This window comes from Cupressus sempervirens, chromosome 1, assembly GCF_028749045.1.
Source record: "Cupressus sempervirens isolate cs-2001-9-10 chromosome 1, ASM2874904v1, whole genome shotgun sequence".
Taxonomy (NCBI): Eukaryota; Viridiplantae; Streptophyta; class Pinopsida; order Cupressales; family Cupressaceae; genus Cupressus; species Cupressus sempervirens.
Genome location: NC_143118.1, coordinates 442,117,752 through 442,130,641, shown reverse-complemented (window position 1 = coordinate 442,130,641; position 12,890 = coordinate 442,117,752).

Genomic DNA, 12,890 nt, shown 5'->3' with positions numbered 1-12,890 from the left:
ATAGAAAATGGTAATGTCTATCATTCTACAAATATCCATTTTTCCCATTTACTTGTGTGTTTGTGTGGCTTCCTAGGTAATTCACTACTCTCTTCTATAGGTTGACACTTGCTAGATTCAAAGAAGGTGTTCACACACAAAAAAATGCTCAAGAAACTTTCAGGTATTTCAGGTATCTTTTGATTGCTTCTAGAATTTCATGACTACTACATTTCCTACAATTGCCTCATGTCTACTTCTTATAAATAATTAATCCTATTTTTTTGCTTACATATAGGTCTTTGCTGCCTTGCCGCAAATAAGACTCCTATTATGTTTCTACTTACAATTTCAAAAAAATTCAAAAAAATGTGCAATTCAAATCAAGTATGAAGTCTATTTTTATATCCTCAACACTGAGGGAGTGGACATTTTTTGGTTCCATCAATCAAAAAATAATGTGAACTTTACCATTGATATATGTTTCAAGACTATCTATTCTAACGTTGGATGATCCTTGTAGTTACATCATTATGATTTTTTGTGACTTGTCATATCTTCTCATCTTATTCTTTGGTACATATTTATGTATTCGATGTGCCTCCTTGATGAGATTTATGTGTATTGTTACATTTCTATTTACAATTTCAATAAAAATAATAAAATGTGCAATTCAAATCAACTCTTGAACTTGATGTCTTGCATTAAATCAAATAATATAGTTCTACATTTTTTTTACCTCCAAAGAGAAATGTCAAATGTATATCCCTCTATTCTATATATATAATCTACACTATCAATTAGAAATATTTGTTTTAAATTTACATCTTTTGAATTTGTCTTTTTAAAAAAAAAAACTATTGGTGTACCTCTTGCACCTCTTTCTAGAGCAAGTGCTAGTATATAGTATTTACTATATTTGATATTAGATTATGTGTAATATTTTTTTTATCTATATTTAAATTATATATTACATGTTAATTACTGAAATATTTATATTGAACATCATTCAAAAAAAAAAAATTTACATTAGATATATATTATATTGGATGTTTTATAATATATAAATAATATAATGTATATTAAAATTGTATTATATATTGTCAATCATATTTTTTTTGAAAAATATTATTTCTTTGGTATACCAAAGAATAATATGTCTTAGTTAATACAATTTTATTTTAAAATATATATTTTAAAATCTTTATAAAAATATATATAACTTATCAATAGGTTAAAGCCCATTGATCATATTTTTAAGAAAAAGGGTCTATAAATAATGTATATTAGCTTTTAAGTTTTATTTTATGAATTATTGAAATACAATAGCAAGTAGTTGAGTAATGTCTCTTTATTTGTATTTATTTGACATTAAGGAAATAAATTATGTATTACTCTGTATTAATTAGTTTGTCATAATAAATTTGAGTGAAAATATACAACTTGATAAATTAATAGATATCTTAATTAAAAAAATTATAAATACTATTATAATAATAAATCATGTTTCTAATATTCTATAAATACAATTTCTTCTTTCAAAAATTTGAAATGGTAAACTAATATTGTTTTATATTTACAATTGTCATATTTATAGTAGTCATATTTAGTCTGAAACTCCCCACCCCAACTCCATAATCTAATCAAAATTAGGTCAACCCTTGTCCAAGAAATTGGGAAGCATCTACAATTGAATTTCCTAACTACTTCAAATGCTAATGATTCAGATGCTTGATCTGTAAGAGCATTCAAAGAATTTTATAAACCCTTTCTTGTCCAACATCACTTACTAATTATTCAACTTCTACATTAGCAATCAAACAATTTGATAAACCTTACTTCACGTAAGAAATTGCCTAGGGATTGAACAAACAAGGTAGGGAATGAGCTAAACCATTCAAACACAAAATTTGTGCTCATTCAAAGATCCATCATCATCAACATATTTTTATTTTTTACAATCACTGATCAATCCCAATTGGGTATCTGTATTCATATTATTTAACCATTTAAATATAAAAGTGACACAATTCTTATGCTTTAGTATGTGAGTGCACCTAGACTTACATAGTGTTATTTAATGGTTTATGGTTTGCCTATACTATTCACTAATAAATAGACAAGTAATTGGGACGGAGGGTTTGTAGGTCAAAAACCCTAGTTAAAGATCTTCAATCTGCATCAAATCATTGGAAATATTTTTTATTTTTCTAATCATCCACGACTATAATTTTTTGTTGTGAGATGCTCTGTTGTCTCCTCAAACCAGTGATCAAACCCACTAGTGAATGAAACCTTTTACACATTTCTTCCATTAAACCCATCATTCCCAATTTCTCCACCATGATTGGAAGAAAATCTTGAAATTATGCCATTTAAGTATGCTAACAAGAATTATGATACTACAATGGAAATTGCAAAAGAAATGAGTGATTTGGTCGAAACTGAGAATAGATTGCAAAGACAAAAGTCAAGCAAAAAATGACATTTATTATTTTAAGAAAACTTGAAATGTGGTGAAGCAATGAAAATCCTTTTCTTTTCTTTGTAATTAGAAGAATAGATAGAATCCCTCGCCTAATAAAGGAAAAACAATTCAGAGATACTTCAACCAACCATCGTTCTCCTCTTTCTTTATTTCTTAATCCTCTACAAAACTCCCTCAAAGTCGATGTCAAAAGCATCCTTAAAACACACATTGGCAACCTATAGTCTTTGATAAACATCGTCCTAGTTGATGCAAACAAAATATTCCTTGGGATTAGCAGGAAAATGCCAATTATATTGCGTAGGATCTGCTTGTTTCTCTAAGAAAATAGAGATACACCCTCCAACAATCCCTTCTGGTGGGCATGTCTCTATACATCTGGAGGTAGAAATTAGCCTTCATAACATATCCATGCTTATTGTCATAGTGCTCATTATCACACCCAATGAAGGAATTTGTGCACCTAGTCTGAATGCTAAGCATAACATTTAAGGAATGAAAAAACATTATTTTCACCGCCTGCAAAGGCAAATAGAAAAGGTGGGAGGATAGTTTAACATCAATTTATCCTCTTCTACTTAAATTAATGGCATGATACTACCCTTTTATGGGATGGTTAGCATATTATCAGAAAGTCAAAGCCTGTGAACCCTATGAGCAAAGGATCGAGAATGTTGTGTGTTTGAATCAACCTAATCACATGGTTCACATCAACAAGTGCAATCATAGTTCTACTCATGATCTTTCTCTTCATCACAAAGGTCAAGAGGATTCAATTCTCTAGTGACAGTGAATCCATGGCTAAAACAAATGCAAAATCAAAAATGCTACTTCCTACTGAGCATTTATACATGTTTGCCAAGCACAATGACCTCCAAGTGATTGCGAGATTTGAACTTGGGCGACTTGTTGACAAGGGAGATATGTAGTAGTATATCTTGGTTTGCAATAGGTATGCCAAAGATATATTAAAGATCAATTATGGAGAAAAATATTAAGAGGGGAGGGGTAGGGAAAATGCCAATTACTCTGAATAATTCCACATTGAGATGCACAAAAAAAAACAAGAATATTGAAAAACAAATATACACAAGGTAAACACAGACAATATTTAACGTGGGAAACCCTTATGGGAAAAGCCCACCACCCAAAAACCCTCGAGAAACTTTGTATTACAATAAACAATTTACATACAACAAACTCTGGTTCCTGGAGAGGCTCTCAAGCTCAGATTACCTTTACAATCAACTTGACTTTCACAGCCCCAACCTTAACCTTAACCTCAGCCTCAGCTTAATTAGCCCAATAAATCCCATAGACATCTATACACTCTACAATTCATTATGGAATTAGGTGCATTAACTATCAAGAATAGAACGGTTACAGTCCCAACGATAACTTATCCATCCAACGGTCACTCTTCCAGTTGGTATTCCCTTTAACATCAAGTCACTCCCTTCAGCATGGGATCACTCTCTTTGGCCTCTAAAACTCCCTTTGACATCAGGGCCTTAGACACTCCCTTCGGTTCTTGGTCAGTCATACCAACTTTGTCATACTACTTCACCATATTACCATGAGGTATCACTGTATGGTTGTACATACCACACATGACTTCATCATACCATATCATTCTACTTCACCTTACCACCATACAGGTATAGAGATCTCTCACAACACCACCATACAAAACAATATTGTGTCACCATACAGTGATTCACCTCCACCATGCAGTACGGTGGACTCACCATATGGTGAGGTTCCTTGCACCGTATGATGCACACTTCATAACCTTAACACATCCCTCCTAGACTGGTGAGGCTCAAAAGTATGTGTGACTTAGACTTGTTAGAGGCTGAGTTAAGTGGAGATGTTTACTTCGCAATATTTGAACCTGTCTAGGAGCTACTATTTGACAATGGTGGACATGCAGATGTGGATGACAAAACATGAGATATCTACGGGAGCTTACTGTGGACAATGTGCATATGTGAAGAGTGGAAAGCGATGATTTGGTTAAATACTCTCTCCGCCATGTTTTCTCTCACTCACCTTCAAATGTCAGGTTGTGAGCAAACTTTTAAAATATTTTATTAGATTTTACTTAAAAATACACAAATAAAATATATTATTGTTAAAATATATCTAAACTAAATTTAAAACATAACATTATATTCTTATAATATTTCTTTTCTTTTTTAAACTTAGACACTATTTATTAAAAATGATAATAAATTAATTAAACTTAGATAATATTTATTAAAAATAATAGTAAAATTTTAAAAAATAACAAATTAATAATAAAAGAATATTTTTTATTTATTTTTAAATAAGTAGAATTTAGAAATAGATACGTATTCATTAAATAGGTGGAATTTATTCTTATGTTTATAATTGTTTAATGTAAAAATAATTTTCAATTTAAATGTATGCTTCTTAATTATATTGTAATGAATGTAAATATTAAACAATTTGTACTAATTTTTAAAATTCAAACATAATTATTTGTTATGTTTTTTTTAATAGAAAGATAAATATATATTAGAGAGAGAGAGAGAGAGAGAGAGAGAGAGAGAGAGATGGGTCAAGAGAGAGATTGGAAAAATGTGGATATAAAGGAGAGGGACATGTGGTGAAGAAAAGGGATAGATGATGAGAGAAGAGAAGAGAAAGGGGTACATAGAGACAGTATGAATTAATATAAATGGAGAAGACATGAGGAAAATGTGTGTGTGTGTGTGTGTGTGTGTGTGTGTGAGAGAGAGAGAGAGAGAGCAAATAGAATGGGGGTGATGGAAAGAGATGGATGAATAAATCTGATTAGATCACTTAAGTTGTAGTGCCTGCCCCTAGTTTGCTTTTTTGCTATCATTGCCAAACTCTTTGAGGCTAGTTTTATGTTTGATGATTAGTACTATTATTTTGGAGATTATTAGATATTGTTTTACACTCAGTTTATTATATGATGAGATTACTTGGTACTCTATATTTCATGTGTGTATGATGATTATTCAGTGTTTTCAGTTATCGATGATGATTAGTTAGATGGTTTATTATCACATGTTTTTTTTTATGGATACTTACCCCATACTGCATGTGTATGGTGTGCATGTTTGTTTTCTTTATGTGTGGCATTTCTGATGTGGTTAAGGAAGGGAGTCGTAGTCACCTGCTAGTCGAGATCTACACGATGCACCACTTCCTGCCATTACTTGTTTAGCTTAGAATATTATGTCTGTACATGCGTGGATTCTATGCAGGTTGTAGGTACCGGATATTGACTTCCCTGAATTGCCAGGATGAGCGTACCCTATCGCATTATCTCAATGGTAAGAGAGGGGAGATAAATTTTTAAGTCCAAATCCCAACCCTTTAAGCCATTTGTCCTAATTGAAAATTAGGATGAGTATCTGAGTCTGGTACCCTTTGAATACGTTGAATGACATTAATTCGTGATTATAACCTTTTAGTTTGATTTCGTATGTGTTATTCTATGATGGGTTTTCGTATGTTGTCTTTATGAGTCTTTGGTGTATTTTCTATTAATTAAGTTTAATTAAAAGATTAATTAATGATTTAATTTAATAGAAAATTATTATGATATTTTAATATTTAATTATATTTAATTAATTGAGAAATTAATTAAATATAAAGAATTAAAGTTTGGAGATAAAAGTTATTAGTATAAATTTAGAATGTGATAATATTTAGTTAATTTAATAATAATAATATATTTAGAGTTCATTTTTAAATAAATGTTAAATATTATTATTAATTGAATTAATAAATATTTTATCAATTAAGTCTCTAAAATGAATTAAGAAGTGAAAAGATATTAAATTATTAAAAGGATTCTAGATCGCATGATGCATGCATGAGATTAAATAAAAGAAATTAATTAAAAAGATAAAATAAGTGAAAAAAAATGTTATTTTAATTTCATAAAGTGCGCATGGGATTAAAAGTAATAAAGATTAAAAATAGAAGTCAAGCGGAAAACTAAATTAAGTTATTTAATAATTCAGTTAATGTCCATGAAAAGATAAAGCAAAGATTAATAAAAGTTAATTTTAGAGTTAACTCAGGTGAGCAAGGAGTCCTCTCGGGTGAATGCAAAATTAGAGCCCTGATTTGAGGAAAGAACTCCTTATTATCACTTGAGGGTTCATTTTTGATTCACCACAAATTTGTGGAGACACGAATTTTGGGAGACGAATTTTGGTTGCAAGATTTGAAGCAAATTTCAATAGGATTTCTAGGAAAAGTTTTCAGAGGAAGTTTCTTGAAGAGGAGTGAATTCTCTCACAGTTTTCAAGGATTGTGTATTAGCATCAAGCTCAGGTAGGGTCTAGTGTTTTGATTGCTGATTGATTATGCAATTATCTTTTCCTGTCTTCTTCATGCCTATGGATCGTAAATCTGAATTCTCTGTCATGGAAGCTTAAAGATTTTAATATTGTGAATTATTAAATGTTTGTCATCATAAACCCTCATTTTCTAGATTAAAGAAAATAACATTTAATCAGAAAGGGGTTAAATTTGAAGATGAAATTCTAAATTAAAATTTTTGGATGGATGATAATATTTCCTCTATTAGAATAAAGTGGGAATTAGATTTTAAAAAATATATATTGAAAATTTAATGTGGAGAGGGTATTTAATTGGATTAAACATTATTTAATTTATAAAATATTAATTTAAAAAAATACATAATAATTAAATATAATATATATATATATATATATATATATATATATATATATATTTAAATGATATTGTTAAAACAATTTTTATGAAATTTAATACAATTAAAAATATAAATATAAATTTTTTAAAAATATATTAAAAAAAATAAATTTATTGGTGGGGGGAATACCCCACCCGTGCCCTTTATATAAAGGCAGGCCGACTGTTGCACAGTCGTACTTGCTGCGCAGTCGTACCTTCCGACACAGGCCGACTGCGACAGCAGTTGTGCACTGCAGTTATTAAGTCTGTATGCAACGATATATTGAAATCGCTTGCAATTTTTTTTAAAAAAACTTTAAAAAACCATGCCTTTCTTAAAATTGTATAATTCGATTTTTGTTCTAAGTTTTTTTTATAATATAAATTTTTATTTATTTTATATAAATTTTAATATTAATTATAATTTTATTAATAAATTTTATGATAATAACTTTATTATTATTTAAATAATAAGTTTTATAATAATTATTAAAAGGACTAAACTCAAAATTTTAGTTGTTAATTAATTAAGTTAATTAACGATATAAATATAAATATATATTATTTATTAAGAAATTTGTTAATGATTGTTAATTATTAATTATTAATTTGAAAATGTAAATGAATATTGGAACTGATTAGAGCTAATGATAAATAACATTTAATAATGTTAAGTATATCTATCATTTAGAAATTTGATTTTTAATGGCTTTGGGTTATTTTCATTTAATAATTAATTATTGTTATTATTTTAATAATTTAATAAATGATTATTATTACTTTTAAATTGTGTTATGATTAATTATAAGAATGGGTTAATTCGTTGGGGTAAACTATGAAACTTAGTTATTTGAAACATACGTTAATTTGCAAACTGAAACCTCTACTTTTAACTCGATAATATACTTTCAAATCAACCAAGCTATGAGACTATGATGTTCTCTATGTACTGGTTATGTTTGGGGTTTGGGTGGTCCTAGAGTGTTGACTAGTGTAGGATGTTTACCAGAGGCTCGGGGGTTGTGTGATTGTGATATTATGATGTTTTGGTCTCGATTTTTTTAAAACCCAACCATGGTGATGTGTTGATATGCTCTACGATGGATGTATTTACTGGTTGTTGTTGCTTTCCAGTTTCCTTGTGTGAAGCTAAGGTGTTTTAAGTGATTTGTTCTTGATGATGTCATGTTGTGACATGTTTTCACTTGACCTTTTTGGAGTCTTCAATCTGTATTGTGATTTATTTTTGGATATTTCCTGGTTGCTCATTGAGGACCATTGGATATTGTGATTTATCATTGATGCCTTCAGTTGTTGATAGAGAACTATTGTGATCATTACGATTGTCAATTGATGCTTTCCAGTTTCTCGTAGAGAACTGATGTGACTATTGTGGCTTATCTTTTGATGCTTTCCAATCGCTTGTATAGGACTGAGGTGATTTTGTGATTTCATGAGCCTAGAGTAGGTTATCTATGTGTAGTGTCGGGAAGTGGCTTGCAATGAGGGACGGGAGACCCGAAGTGGCTTTGGGGATGACTCATTGTAAGTTGTTTTTTTTAATAAGTGATAACATTACACTAAATACCGACTTAAATGAACGTAATAAGATTAATTTTATGTTCTCACCCATGCCTTGAGTGCTAGTACAGACTAGGATGGAAGTTGAGAGAATGCTTGGTTACGACCTTGCATTCGATAGTATGCCTCGTTAGTATGAGAGGATACTAGTGGCCGCAGGATTAATGGGGACCCAAGATTCCTGAGGGATTGCTTGGGTAACTTCCAATATGATTCGTGCGATGACACTTTCCCGCTTGCATAGTAGATTTCCTACATGTCTTTATGTGCCTCTAGGCCTAGATGTCTATCTATGTTGGAACCTTTGAGTTAGTATACTTTTAGGATTTCTTGGACTTAGAGAGTTCTTGTGATATGTGATTTGATATCTTGGTTGGGACTTGAGACTATCTCCTCAGCACAGTGGGAGTGGGCAATTTAGGTTCCACATAGTTGGATGGTAGTGCTTTTTAGTACTCTTACCATTGAGATCCATCCGGAGTCACCATGGCTGGAGCATTCTTTGTTGGCATTTACCTTCATTTTGTTCATGGATGGTTAGATTTTATGATGGATGTTTTATCATTATGGATTTATGGATGTATCATGTATGGTGAATAATTTCATTTATTTTATTGTACTTTGTATCATGGATTTGAGGATGATGTATCTTTATTTTTACATATGTATATTCTTTTAAGCCTTTCATACCCTGTGACATGTACAGTGGATGAATGAGCATTCCGAATTAATTTGCCAAGAGGCATTCAGAACAAATGTATATTAAATGGACACTGGACTTTTCATTATTCTTTTATATGGATGTGGTAATTGATGGACTTAGTTTTAGATTAGATTTAAATGTGATTCAATGTCATGGGATCCTTAAGGAATGTAACCTGTTATGTATGTTGTTGATGATTACATGTCATTGCTTCCGCTACTATGTGTTTGATGTGTATGTTATACTTTCTTTTAAAAATAAAAAAAAATGTTCACCAAACTTAGTAAAACCTTAGGTTAATTCTTTTGGATCCCTTAGCGGGGCGTTACATAAGTAATCATATTTAGTCATCTCCTAAGGCATCATTTATTAAGTATTTAATATATAATTAATCTATTGTCATCCCCTAGTTAATTAGTTAATTTAATTAACTATAGTGCAATTGATAAAATTAAAAGATCACCCAAAATCAATTTATCAATTAAATCCCTATTCCTCTATTAAATTGAATAAATCCTCATATCTATTCAATTTAATTCTATATCCCCATTTTATTAAATAAATCATTTAATAAAATATCTAAAATCCTAAAAGCCTCCCTAAAGCCTATCATAACCCCTAATCCAACCCATTCACACATACTAACTTCACTTAGCCACCTAACTAACCCATTCCATCAAATCTAAGCCACTTGCCCCCTAATACCCCTCTAATCCAAAGCCTAATCCTCACTTTAACCATGTGCACAACCTTAATCCTAGATTAAGAATCCCTAACCCAAGTCAAAGTCAAGACTTCTACCCACTTCCCATTTTAATATTCAAAACAAAGACTTCATCTCCTATTTTAAAGTCAAAACTTCCACCTACCAACCATTTTAATATTCAAACAAAGACTTTATCCTCCATTTTAATATTCAAACGAAGACTTAACATCCTCTTTTAATATATTCAAATAAAGACTAAACCTACCTCATTAAATCCCAAACCACTTTCCTCTTAATCTCATCCTAAGCTAAGCCTAATCCCTTCCTCAAGCATGTACACAACTTTAACCAAGGGTTAAGAAAGTCTTAAACCAAACCAAAGTCAAAGTTCCATCCTTAAAGTCTTGCATTCCTATTCAAGAGCCTTAAAGGCTCTTATGTGACTTAAAGGCTCTTTAAAGACTTTTTACACCTATTTTCCACACTCATCCCCCCTTTTCTTCCCTCATAACTTCCTCTAACCACCTATCTTGACTATCTTCCCTATCCAATCCCTTTGTGACACTTGTCACAAGGCTAGAGCTTTGAAGAAGCACAATCCATGTGCTCTCTTCTCCTTACATCCTAGCCCAACTTAACCAATTCTCCTTCCTTGCATACTAACCCTCCATCTCACTACCCCTTGGCCTACAAAATGAAACACTCTCCCTTCACAAATAGAATCCACTTCTATGCTAATGTTATAATGCTATTTTGAGAGACTAAGGACTATCAAAATACCATCATAATGGCAAAATCCATCCACAAATCCATTTTGAATCATATCCTCCATTGAAGATTGAGCAATGCCATTAAGCACACATCCCATCTTACAGACACATCTACGCATCAAAGGGAAGATTGCTTGGTTTAAGAGGTTTGCATGTTCTTAGGCTACTTTGGTATTTTAATTCTCTTTTGTCTAATCATATATGTGAGTTAAATCTATTGTTTTGAATGTTTTGATTCTTCATTATATTCCTTTAAGCACTAGTTTTACAGCTCTACAATATTATATAAGAGAAGTTTAGCAAGAATATTAATATTATTTGATGGCATTAAAAAAAAAGAGATATAAGAGATGAAGATGAATAAAAATTGATAGAAAGAGATAGAGAAAGATAGATACATGTAGCTTGAGATAGAGGAATACAAAAATCTACAAAGAGATAAATAGTTATAAAGAGGGAGATAGAGTTATATCTAAAGAGTTAGAGAGAGAAAGAGATTTTTAAAGCATATTTACATTCTTTTATATTTCCCCTGTAAATTGGCATTTGAAAGGCATTTTCTACAAGTAGCTTTCCTAACAAGTGGTATCAGAGCCTAGGTTATCCTTGTCAGGTAGAGTTGTTTTCTATGTCAAATTGTTTCTAGTGGGAGTTTGAAAAGTGTTTATCGAGTAATTTATCTAGTAATTGAGATGGAGAGTATAGGGAGAGTAGAGATTGAAAAGTTCAATGGTACAAACTTTGAGTTGTGGAAAGTTAAAGTTGAAGCTATATTGGTTGAACATGATCTATGGGTTGTTGTGTCTAGAAACAAGCCTTTAGGCATGAAGCAAGAAGATTGAGTTTTAACAGATCAAAAGGCCAAAGGATTGATAAGGCTAAGTCTTGCAGATTCTATTCTGCTGAATATTCATGAGGAGAAAACTACACATTCTTTGTGGAAGAAGTTGAGAGATATTTATCAAGAAAAATCCTTTGTAAATAAGCTCTTCCTGAGAAAGAAGTTGTACTCTTTGAAAATGGATGATGGAATGGTTGTGGTGGATCATTTAAACATGTTCAATATGGTTATTGCACAACTAATATCTATTGGTGTATCTGTTAGTGAACAAGAGTGTTGCATGCTACTGCTATACTTGTTGCCTGATTCATGGGATCATCTTGTGATGGCCATTGGAAGTATTACTACCTAATTTAAAATGGATGAAGTGGTTGTTGCACTTCTGTTAGAGGAGATACAAAGAAAATCTTCTCAAGTGGCTATAGAGGCTCTCATCATTAAAGGCAAAGCAAAGGACAAAAGCAAGGAGGACATGAAGCCTAAATCTTCTGGGAAAAAGTCCAAAATGAAGTCTTGGAAATGTGGGCAAACTGGTCATATCCAAAAGGATTGTAAAGAGAAGAAGAAGAAGAAGAAAATGGAGACTTCTTCCAATTTTGAGTCTTCTCAGAGTGATCATGAAGATGCAAGGACTGTTGCTTTGGCTAATCGGTCACTTGATGATGACTGGTTAGAGTGATTCAATCTTCATGTGGAAGATGTTTGTCATGATGCCATGTGTGACTCAACACCACCGTACAATAGGAGTTGTTGGCAATGACATAGATGCCATGTGTAACTTGACACCATGGTTTAGTGGGAGTTGTTGGCAACAAAAAAGTAATTGATCTTCATTCATATTATAGATGTTGAAAGCGTGAGATTCTGATGTTGTAGAAGGATTTTTTCACATTTGCTGAAGTACTATTTGGAGATGTTTATCTTCATGTGACTGAAGATGTTGACATCTGGAGGGCTCAATAGTGTTTTTGATAAGAGTGTGGTTTATGTTTTCATTTAATAAATGGAGCATGTAATCTCTCTAGTTGAGATTGTTTAGATTGTGTTGTCATGTTTGTTTTCCCAAGGCCATGATTGGAACTTTGACATTGATC